Below are 10,550 nucleotides of genomic sequence, written 5' to 3'. Positions count from 1 at the left end.
TCATTTCTTGCATTTGAAGTACTCTTCGATGACATTCTCTGCCTGAGACTCTTTGCCAGAGTCCTTAGCCACCGCACAACCAGCCACGTTACGGAGTTTCCCTTTCTGTCAATCCTGCAGAGGCCTGCCCATTCCCCTAGTTTCTTATTGCATCAACCTTAATTAAATTGGTTTGGTGTTCAGCACAAAGGGCTTCCACCAACTTGACATACATTCCCAAGTTGGGCTCATCACAGTTGGATGCAAGCACACAAAGGTGGGCTTGGCGCTTGTCTAAGACTTTGGCAGCTTCGCAAATTCTGCACACTGGCCCCTCATGAATGAGAGTGGTCTTGAGCACCTCTTATAAAGCAATATTTACGTCCATTACACCTCTGGCAACAATGCCTTCTGCAGCCCTAGTGGTGGGTTTGGGGTGGAGCAAATGCGGAACACACCCAAGCCTCCACCTCTTTGCAGCTCTGTGGCCCCAGGGAAAGAGCAAAAACTTTGTATTCATTCTAAAAGACAAAATGAGCTGGAGCCAATCTGACCTGTGAGGTATAAAAACGTGTAACATGGAAAGGAGAGAGAGAGAGAGAGACGAAGAAAGGAAGGAAAAAACTGTAGCCTTCGGGTGGATGGCAGCCTTGCTCCCCAAGGAGCTGGGGATCAGGGCAGCCAAGCACGACTCTATTTTGAGATGCCCTTTTCTAAGACTGCCCAGCATTGGTAGTTTCCTCACCCAGGCTCTGTGTCTGTGCATTCTGTCCCCTCTGCCTGCTGTACTGTTTCCTCCCTGACCTCCTTGGTCCAGCCAACCCCTCCTGTCACAGGCCTCATGGACTCATGCCCTCACTGCCCCCAGCTAGATACCCGGCCACTCCTATGTGCTCCGGTTGCACCCTCTAATTACCCCCTCGGAGCACTCACGTGGCTTTTGTGCATGCTTTTAAGTTATCTCTTTCCTCACGACAGTCAACTCAAAATGAATGAAATGACTTAAATATAAGACCTGAAACTAAAACTACTGGAAGAAAACACAGGAGAAAAGCTTCATGACATTGGCCCTAGCAGTGGTTTCTTAAGTATAACACTAAAAAGCACAAGCAACAGAAGAAAAAACAGACAAATGGAGAAACATCAAACTACAAAGCTTCTGCACAGCAAAGGAAACAATCAACCAAGTGAAAGGGCAGCCTATGAAATGGGTTGAAAATAGAAAAAGAAAAAATAGACATGAAATGGGAGGAAATATTTGCAAACTGTATGTCTACTAAGGGGTTAACGTACAAAACACATAAGAAGCTTCTACAACTCAGTAGCAAAGAATAATAATAATAACCCCATTTAAAAATATGCAAAGGACTGGAACAGACATTTCTCCAAATAAGACATACAAATGGCCAACAGATACGTGAAAAGATGCTCAACGTCACTAATCATCAGGGGAATGCAAATTGAAACTACTATAAAATATCACCTCAAATCTCTGAGTTGTGGCTATTATCCAAAAGTCAAAAGTAGGAAGTCTTGATGAGGATGTAGAGCAAAGGAAACCCTGGTACACTGTTGGTGAGAACGTAAAGTGGTGCAGCATCTTTGAAAAACAGTATGGCACTTCCTCAAAAAGTAAAAAGTAGAATTGCCATACGATCTGGCAGTTGCGCTTCTGGACACATAGGAAAAAATTGAAATCAGGATCTTGAAAAGGTATCTGCACTTCCGTGTTTATTGCAGCATTATTCACAACAGCCAAGACAGGGGAAAGACCCAAACATCCATGACAGATAGATAAAGAAAAAGTGGTGTATACTCGCTATGGATACTATTCGGCCTTTAAAAGGAGGAATCTTGCCATATGTGACAACATACTGTACCTAAAGGGCATTATGCTAAGTTCAATAAATCTGTCACAGGAGGACAAACACATGATTTATATACGTGTTCCACTTATAAGCATGAAGGAGGTAAACTGATCGAGTAGAATGGTGGCTGCCAGGCTGGGAGCAGGGAAAAATGCAGAGTTGCTGTTCAACGGGTATACAGTTTCAGTTATGAAAGATAAATAAGCTTGCCTGGCGGGAGCAGTGGATTGAGCGCCTTATGTTTTCCACTTCTTTTTGAAAGATATACCTAGCTCTCTGCTATACAACATTGTGCCTATAGTTAACTCTGTGGTACCACTATTACTTAAAATGTGTAAAAAGCCCTGGCTGGTGTGGCTCAGTGGGTTGAGAACCAGCCTGCAAACAGAAGGGTCACTGGTTCGATTCCTAGTCAAGGCACATGCCTGGGTCATGGGCCAGGACCCCAGTTGGGGGCCTGTGAGAGGCAACCACACATTGATACTTCTCTCCCTCCCTCTCCCTCTCTCTAATAATAAATAAATTTTAAAATAATAATAACTGTCAATAAGAATTAAATGACACAGCATACATGAGCACTCAACTGCAGAGCAGTGACAAAAAGGCTTTCTCTGAGGTTCTGGCTCGGGGTCTCTCATGAAGATGGAGACTGTTGGCAAGGCTCGTTTCCCCACTGGCTTTTGATTGGATACCTCAGCCTCTGGCCCTGTGAGCCTCTCCATAGGATGCCCCAGGTCCGCACACCTGGCCATCAGCTTTCCCCAGAGAGAGTGATCTGAGAGGGAACCCAGGAAGGAAGCCAGTCCTCTAACACCTAATCTCAGATGTGAATACCCTCACTTCTGCCACTTTCTGTTGGTCACACAGACCAACCCTGGGACAACGTGGGAGAGGAATACACAAGGGTGGGAGTACAGGGGTGGGGGTGGCATTTGGGACTGGCTGCTACACTTCTCTCCCTCTGCCTTGCTTTATTTTCTTGTACCACCTATGACTAGCTAACATTACTTATATTGTTTTTCCTCAGTGTCCCCAACAATAGAATGTAAGAAGGAAGGAATTCCGCCCCCCCCCCCCGTTTTGTTCTCTGTCCTATCATTGACACCTAGATCAGTGCCTGGCACAGAGTAGGGCTTCATTAAACGTTTGTTAAATGGTGAATAAGGAGCCACCCAGCTGCACCATTTCTTACAGAAATGTGCTTGCGTTCCCAGTCAGAATAGCATAGCTCGTAAGTACCGCTCAGGCTTTTTAATTTTTTTAATCCTCACCCAAGGAAATGCTTTATTCATTTTTTTAGACAGAAAGGAAGGGGGTGAGAGACATATATGTGAGAGAAATATCAAATAGTTGCCTCCTGGCCAGCACTTAAAAAAAAATTAGTACTTGATGCTCACAATCTATGAGGAAAATAGGACAGCATTTAAAAAAATATTTTATTTACTTATTTTTAGAGAGAGGGAAAGGGAAGGAGAAAGAGAGGTAGAGAAACATCAGTACGTGGTTGCCTCTCTTGCCCTGCTACTGGGGACCTGGCCTGCAACCCAGGCATGTGCCCTGACTGGGAATTGAACTGGTGATTCTTTGGTTCACAGGCCCACCCTCAATCCACTGAGCTACACCAGCTAGGGCAGGATGGCATTTTTGAAGTGAAATCCAGGAAGACTAGGGTCTTACTGCTCAGGGTGAACCAATGGTGCTGGTGAGTCTGGGCCCAGTTCTCCTGCCCTTGCTGGGGCCTCCTCTTCCAGGGCCTCCCTCCTGTAAGAAGCAGTCCTTGGCCTTCCTCGCAGGTCACCATTCACACAGAACAGTTCCCTAACAGTTCATATGGCTTCACATAATGAAGCGTTCACAATGGTCCACACGGCTTTCGTTCAGGCAAGTCGGCACTGCTGGAATGAAAGGGGGAGCCGAGAAGCCTGCGGAGAAGGCACAGGACCCCACTGTCGACTTCAGTGAAGAGGTGAAGACCACAGAAGCCCCTTTTCCCTCAAACCCTACTGCAACGCAAAATACTTTTAACAGCACGCATGTAAATTAAACTCAGCCGATTGACAAGCTGACCTCTGAAAATGAGAGGTAGAAGGATAGCAAGAAAGACGCCAGTTACATGGAGATGGAGTCCCAGCCCATACCCAGCATTGTGATTTTGCCTAAAGCAGTGGGTGAAAGCAAGGTGGCACGACTCCTGGCAGAAAGCAGCACAGGGGTTAACAGCTGCATTGGGTTAGGGGGAGGGGAGAGAGCTGGCACGTGGCAAGGGCCAAAGGTAAAGGGAGGGTAACCCCGCCCCCCTGCTTCAACTCCTCTGAAGACCGCCCACTCTTCTGCTCCACACCGTGGTGAGCGGAGATGCCTAGATCACCTGCAGGGACCCGGCTTCTTATTGATCCCAGCCAGCCCGCAGTCCCCTGAAGCACAGACCCGTATGTCTATGGTCCTCCTGTCCTATGGTCCTCCTGTCCGAGCGGCCCCGAGGGGCTAACCACCCTGCCGGGCCACTAGTGCATGGACGCGCCTCTTCATAGAAGGTAGCAGGGCCAACCACGAGGCCAAGTGTGGGATTTGAGTTTTGCACGTATAGTTTCACTTAATCCTCAGGCAACCCTCTGAAGGAAAAGCGTATGTGCTCAGTTTTACAGATGAAGAAACTGAAACTCGGGTTAGAAACTAAGGACACACTGCAAGGGGCAGAGCAGGGATTTGAACACTCTTAACATTTACCTAAAACTTGGGAGTAAGACAAAAATACGACTTTGAGAATGTAATCCAGTTATACTAAGAGCTGTTTTCAAGTGGGGACAATTCCCCCCTCCCCCAAAAGGGGCATTTGGCTAGGTCTGTAAACCTTTCCGATCGCCAAAGCTGGATGGGCGAGCAGGTACTACTGCCATCTAGTGGATAGAGGCCAGGGATGCTGCTGCACGTCTCAGGCATGTGACAGCCCCTACAACCAAGAGTGGTCCAGTCCCCAGTGTCCACAGTGCTGCTGTTGAGAAACTCTGTTCTAGGATACGTGACTACGTTTGACTTATTACATGCTGTTAAGCAGGCCTCAAGAATGTCAACTCGTAGAAAACTAAGATGCAAGTGATTCTTGTTTAAGAAGGTAACTCCGAAGGTTATAGTTATACAGACACGAACTAACCAGTTGTGATCTCACGTAGCAATATTACTCTGGAATGCTCATCATCCCTGACTATATAGATCAGTTTCTTCCATCCTCTTTTACACCAGCTTTGCCCTTGTCCTGGTTCCCTCTTACATACCCATAAGGCAACCACAGACTGGGTGCTCAAGGTGTCAGCAGGGTGGGTTTCCTCTGAGCCTGTCTCCTTGCCTCGAGTTGGCCACCCTCTTGCTGCTGCTTCCTATGGTCTTATTTCTGTGCACGTGCACCCCTGTGGCTCCCCCTTTTCTCATAAGCACACCCATTATATTGGGTTAGGGTCCCAGCTGATGACCTCATTTTACTTCAATCACCTCTTTAAAAGCTCGATCTCCAAATGCAGTCACATTCTGAAGCACTTCTCCAGGTTAAGATTTCATCCTGTGAAATTTTGGGGGAGGGCAATTCAGCCCATGCATCTCTCTAATTAATTAATCTTTGACACGTGTTCAGTATATATTTATATCAGAATTATGTTCTTAACTTTTTGAAAATCATGCTTTGCAAACACATCTGTCCGAGTCCAGCAAGTCTCCATGTTTCTGCTGCATCAGGCTGCTTCCTGGAGGGCTACTGGTACAGTAACACAAAGTTAACAGAAAAATGTCTCTCCAAGGACAGTTTCAGATCGATCCCATGCTTCTTTTCTCTCATCCTATCAACCAGTTTGCATGCAGAGTTTGTACAGTGAGAGTCCTTCGCCTGAAGTTTTCTTAATCTGTCAGATCAGGGATCAAACACTATCACACTTGGTCCCTACAGAAAACCTTTCTCAGTGAATAAATCCAAACAACCTTTTTTTTTCTGGCTACTGAAAGGTTCAATAATTAGCACATTAATTAAGTAATGCACATGTTTCATGTTTATTGTCAGAAACATTTTGGAATTGTTGATTGATTAATTTTGCTGACTATCTTATGAACTTAATCTATATTGAGGTCAAGATCATGCATCAAGATCTTGGGATTCATATTCTGGTTCCATAATCAGTCTTCTGGGACAAGCACTATTTCTCATCCCTCGTTATAGAAAAATTTGCCCTTAGCAAATGTCAGAGAACATCCCCAGCAATTTCTTGTATCAATCAATCCAAGCAAACATAATGGATTTGCTCTGGCCCAGAGCTGAAGTCACCTCCTGGCAGCAAATTAAGTGTTAGGCTCTGAATCAGAGCCCTGAGCTGAAGCCCAGGGCCAAGCGAGAATGAGAGAGAATTCGGGGACTTAAGTTTTTGTCCATTTATTGGAAGTTTTGAGACTCTAGGTAAAATGCAAATAAATATCTCAACGCAGATGTTACTCTGTAAACCATTATTGGCCAGTATCAGTCGGTCCATTATTTGTTGGTAGTAAGCAAAGAAAGTCACCACTACTGAAGAGGTAGGAGACCAACAAAGAGCATCATTCATTTTTTCTTTCATTCATTCAGTCATCAACAGAATATCCATTATGTGTTAAGGATACTAGCCAGGTAAGATGACTTGGAAGCAGAGGGGGTACCTAAGACACCCTTGTGGGGACAGAGAGGTTGGTTTCAGAACAGACACTGGAAGAGGCCACGTCTGCCATCAGAGTTACTGAAGGAGGAGGAGGAGACAGCCAGGTGGTCCTGTTGGTAGAGCTGTGACACAGATCCCCCCACACACACATGGGTGGGCAAGAGCAGGCTTATAGTTGTTTGTGTGGAAAATAATTAATAAATAATAATGCAAGAATAAACTATGTTTCCTCTACTCACAACTGTAAACCTACTTTTGCCCACCCTGTACTGGCTTAAATCCAAGCTGACATCTTTTATGCTCACAGATTCTAGGGGTCTGGAATCAGGGCACAGCAGTGACAATGTGTCTCCATTCCGGGGTGTCTGTGGCCTCAGCTGGAGCTGGACTCTTCTGAAGACCAGTTCACTCACACACCTAGTGGTTGATGCTGGTCATTGGCTGAAGACCTCAGTTCCACTCTGTGTGGTCTGTCTGGGCAGCTTGGGTTTCCTCAAAATATGACAACTGGTCCCCTGAGCAAGAATCCCCAGAAAGAATTCCTCCTCCCCCCTAAAAACCTATATCTTTTTACCTAGAATTGGAAATGACACAGCCTCTGAGGCGGGAAAAACCATGTGTGGTAGCATAAACATTGGTGTGGACCTCTTTGGGAAACTTGATCTTCCATACCAGGCAAAGAAATGGAAGACCCGGGGACAACATGAGGGAAAAGCCCAAAACAAAAAGAAAACACTGCTTGTTCTAGAAACTACGTGCAGTTTGGAAAGGGAAAATGTCTAGATGCCTCCTAATATCCATTCTCCTGGTTTTTAACAATACAACTTCCGGGTTTTATTTGGACACACTGGCTGTCCAGCTAAATGACTCTATCTCCAGGTAGATAGGGTCACATGGTTAAGTTCTGGACTATGAGGTGCAAGTGAAAGTGTTAAGTTGAAGTTTCAAAATTGTCTTTTAAAGGGAGAGTACACCATCCCCTCCATGCTGCTGCCTACAATACATGTGTGATGGCCAAAATACTAGCAACTATTTTAGGCCATGGAACCAGGGCCACACCCAGCTAGTAGAGCCATGAGCTAGAAGGAGCCTAAATCGCTGATAACATTTACTGCCCAAGAACCCTGGACTGCTGATTTCATAACATCTTTGGATATGAGAGATACAAACTTCTAAATTGTTTAGAGCATCATTTTCTTGTTCTCTGTATGCTCTGCAAAACCTAATCGTGACTGGCACATTCCGATTAGCTAGAGAATAGGGTGCACAGTGGAAGTGAAAGAGCACTGTTTTTGACTGTGGTGAAAGGGAACTGAGAGGAGTGCTGTGGTGTGAATCGAATTTTATTTTTTAAAGATTTCATTTATTTTTAGAGAGAGGGGAAGGGAGGGAGACAGAGAGGAAGAGAAACATCGGTGTTGGAGAGCTACACTAATCAGTTGCCTCTCTCATGCCCTCAACTGGCAAGCCGGAGAGCAACCCAGGCCTGTGCCCTGACTGGAAATAGAACTGGTGACCCTTCAGTTCACAGGCCAGCGCTCAGTCCGCTGAGCCACATGAACCAGGGCTTGAATCACATTTTAGATTTAGATTTTCATATTTAGAAAACTCACCCTGGCCACATTTGCTCAATTTACAATTTTGCCCAAGATGTAACTTAGTACCACACTGCAGAGGTTCTCAAACTTCAGGATGCGCCAGATTTCCCTGGAGGGCTTGTTAAAGCACAGAGTGCTGGCCTACTCCCCAGTTTCTGATCCAGTCAATCTGGAGAGGGCCTGCGGATGTGCACCTCTAGTATGTCCCCGGGTGATGCTGAAGCTGCTGGTCCACACATTTTGAGGACCACTGCCCTAGAATAAGTCCTATCAAAGTGCCCAAAGAGGGGGGGATGTGAGTTTGGGGAGAAATCCACACCCGCAACCAGACTGGCATTGGAGTGCCCTATCCACCACCTCCTAGCACCTGCCCTTTGGCTGAAGCAGCCTAGGCGAGGGAAAGGTGCTGGGACCTAATGAGTCCCTCAATGTGCCCCAGTTTCTTGGCAGATATGCCTGATTCCCTCTGACCACCTCCAAGGATCTGGAGAAGAACAGATTCTGGGCCTTAACACTCTCTGCCCTGCTACTCTGAACCTGTTTCCTTGGCTGAAAAGATAGAGCGGTGACACCAACTTCGCAGGGAGTTGGAGTATGTGCCAGGCCCTTTCTATGCCAGAACATGCTAAGAATGCTGGCTGATAAAAGTGCAATTCTCCAACTACATAGTGAGGTGCTGAGGATGTGAGGTGGGGCCTTCCTGCCAGTGTGGCAGGCTTGGGGCCCTAACCAACAACCAAGACACTTTCCTTTGCCTCAATGGATTCTTCTGGTGTGGCTTTGGTGAGGGATTCTCAGCCTTGGCACAACTGACATTTTGGGCTGGGTAATTCACTGTCATGGTGGGGCTGTCCTGTACACAGCCCGATATCTAACAGCATCCCTGGGCTCTACCCACTAGATGCCAAAGCACACACACTGCCTATCCCAGCACTGCTGTGACAATCAAAGCATCCTCAGACACTCTGCAGGGGGAAAATAGTTTCTCCATGCCTGCTTGGCATACACATAACAGGCACTCGATAAATGACTACTTGCAATTAGTTAAATGCAGGAGAATGTCTCTCATCCAAAGAATGCCCTGGACTACCAGATAGCCAGTCAGATCCCACCCCTTCTATCCTATTATTCAACACCCTGTGCAAATGTCACTTCTTCCAGGAAGACTTCCTTGATTGCCCCTAATCTTAGTTGTATATACTCTCCTACTCAGTGCTGACACCCATTAGTTTATGTCCTATTTAACACTTAGAATTTAGTGTTCTACATATTTATACCTTCCACTATTCACAAAGTACAAGGTGACTCTGGAAAAACTTTAGTCATTACCCATTTTCTCCACCCACTACCTTCCCTATAAAAATGCTATTCTATGCTACCTATATTTGATATTTTCTAAAGCACATATAAAATGTGAAAAAAAACTTTCATGATTTTTATTCCTTTACAACATACAACTTAAGTAAAATTTTCTTTTCAAATGTACTAACAGCCTAACCCTACATCTAAAAGAACTAGAAGAAGAACAACAAACAAAGCCCAGAGAGAGTAGAAAGCAGGGGAAAAAAATCAAGATTATTTGATTATTTCAAAGTAGCAGAATTGCATGACATAGAGACTTAAAAAAAAAAAAATTCAAAGGATCAATGAATCCAGGAGCTGGTTCTTTTAAAAGAGCAACAAAATTGACAAACTGCTAACCAAACTCATCACGGAAAAAAAAAGACAAAGGACTCTAATATATAAAACAAATGAAATAGAAGTAAGGACCAATACTGACATGGATCCCGGCTTGTGGGGTCCGTGACATTGTGGATGAGATATGAGACAAATTCACATGGACCACCAAGTCCCGTGGAGGAAAAGGGACAGTGTGGCCACTCTCTCAAGGGGAGAGTGCCCTGACCCTTAAGTTGACAGACTTTTATTGGATTCAATGTGCATAGAAATACAGGGTGTATACATAAAGCTAATTGTGAGGCAGAAATTATTAAGCAATAGATAACATTCAAAGAACTCTGAGGGCTTATTCTGAGTCAGGGTCACATAATTAAATGGCCATAAAACTTTGGGGAACAAACTCACTTCCTGCTTGGTCCCTTATTATTTAAATTGAGGGTATTAACAAAGTAGGTTTCATAGGACTTCATACAGTCTTTCTTTGGCCTGATCACCCTGGGGAACCCGCCCTTTCCAGCACAGGATGGCACCCACCTCCAGCATTGTTTCAGGCTTAAGTCAGGCAGGGGAAGTGAGGCAGCAAAGAGATTAGGAGACTTCCTGCAAACGAATAAGGACTCAGGCTATGTCAAAGCTGAGGGGTGAGGGTCCATCACCCCCTTTTGCTGTAGCCCCCCAAGTCCTTCCATGGGGCCTCCCCATGATCATGCTTGTCTTAGGTCATTCCCCCCTTGGGGAATTTTACCCATCACTGG

The 10,550-nt window shown here is 45.4% G+C and overlaps 1 pseudogene; it reads right to left on the bottom strand.

Annotated features, from left to right (window-relative positions):
• Nucleotides 1-822, bottom strand: LOC119058421 (40S ribosomal protein S12-like; annotated as a pseudogene).
• Between the last annotated feature and the right edge of the window lie 9,728 nt (nt 823-10,550).

Source organism: Artibeus jamaicensis, unplaced genomic scaffold, assembly GCF_021234435.1.
Source record: "Artibeus jamaicensis isolate MK-2021 breed Jamaican fruit bat unplaced genomic scaffold, CSHL_Jam_final scaffold_1964, whole genome shotgun sequence".
Taxonomy (NCBI): Eukaryota; Metazoa; Chordata; class Mammalia; order Chiroptera; family Phyllostomidae; genus Artibeus; species Artibeus jamaicensis.
The sequence above is the reverse complement of the archived record's forward strand: the minus strand, read 5'-3'. Positions and strand labels throughout refer to the sequence as shown.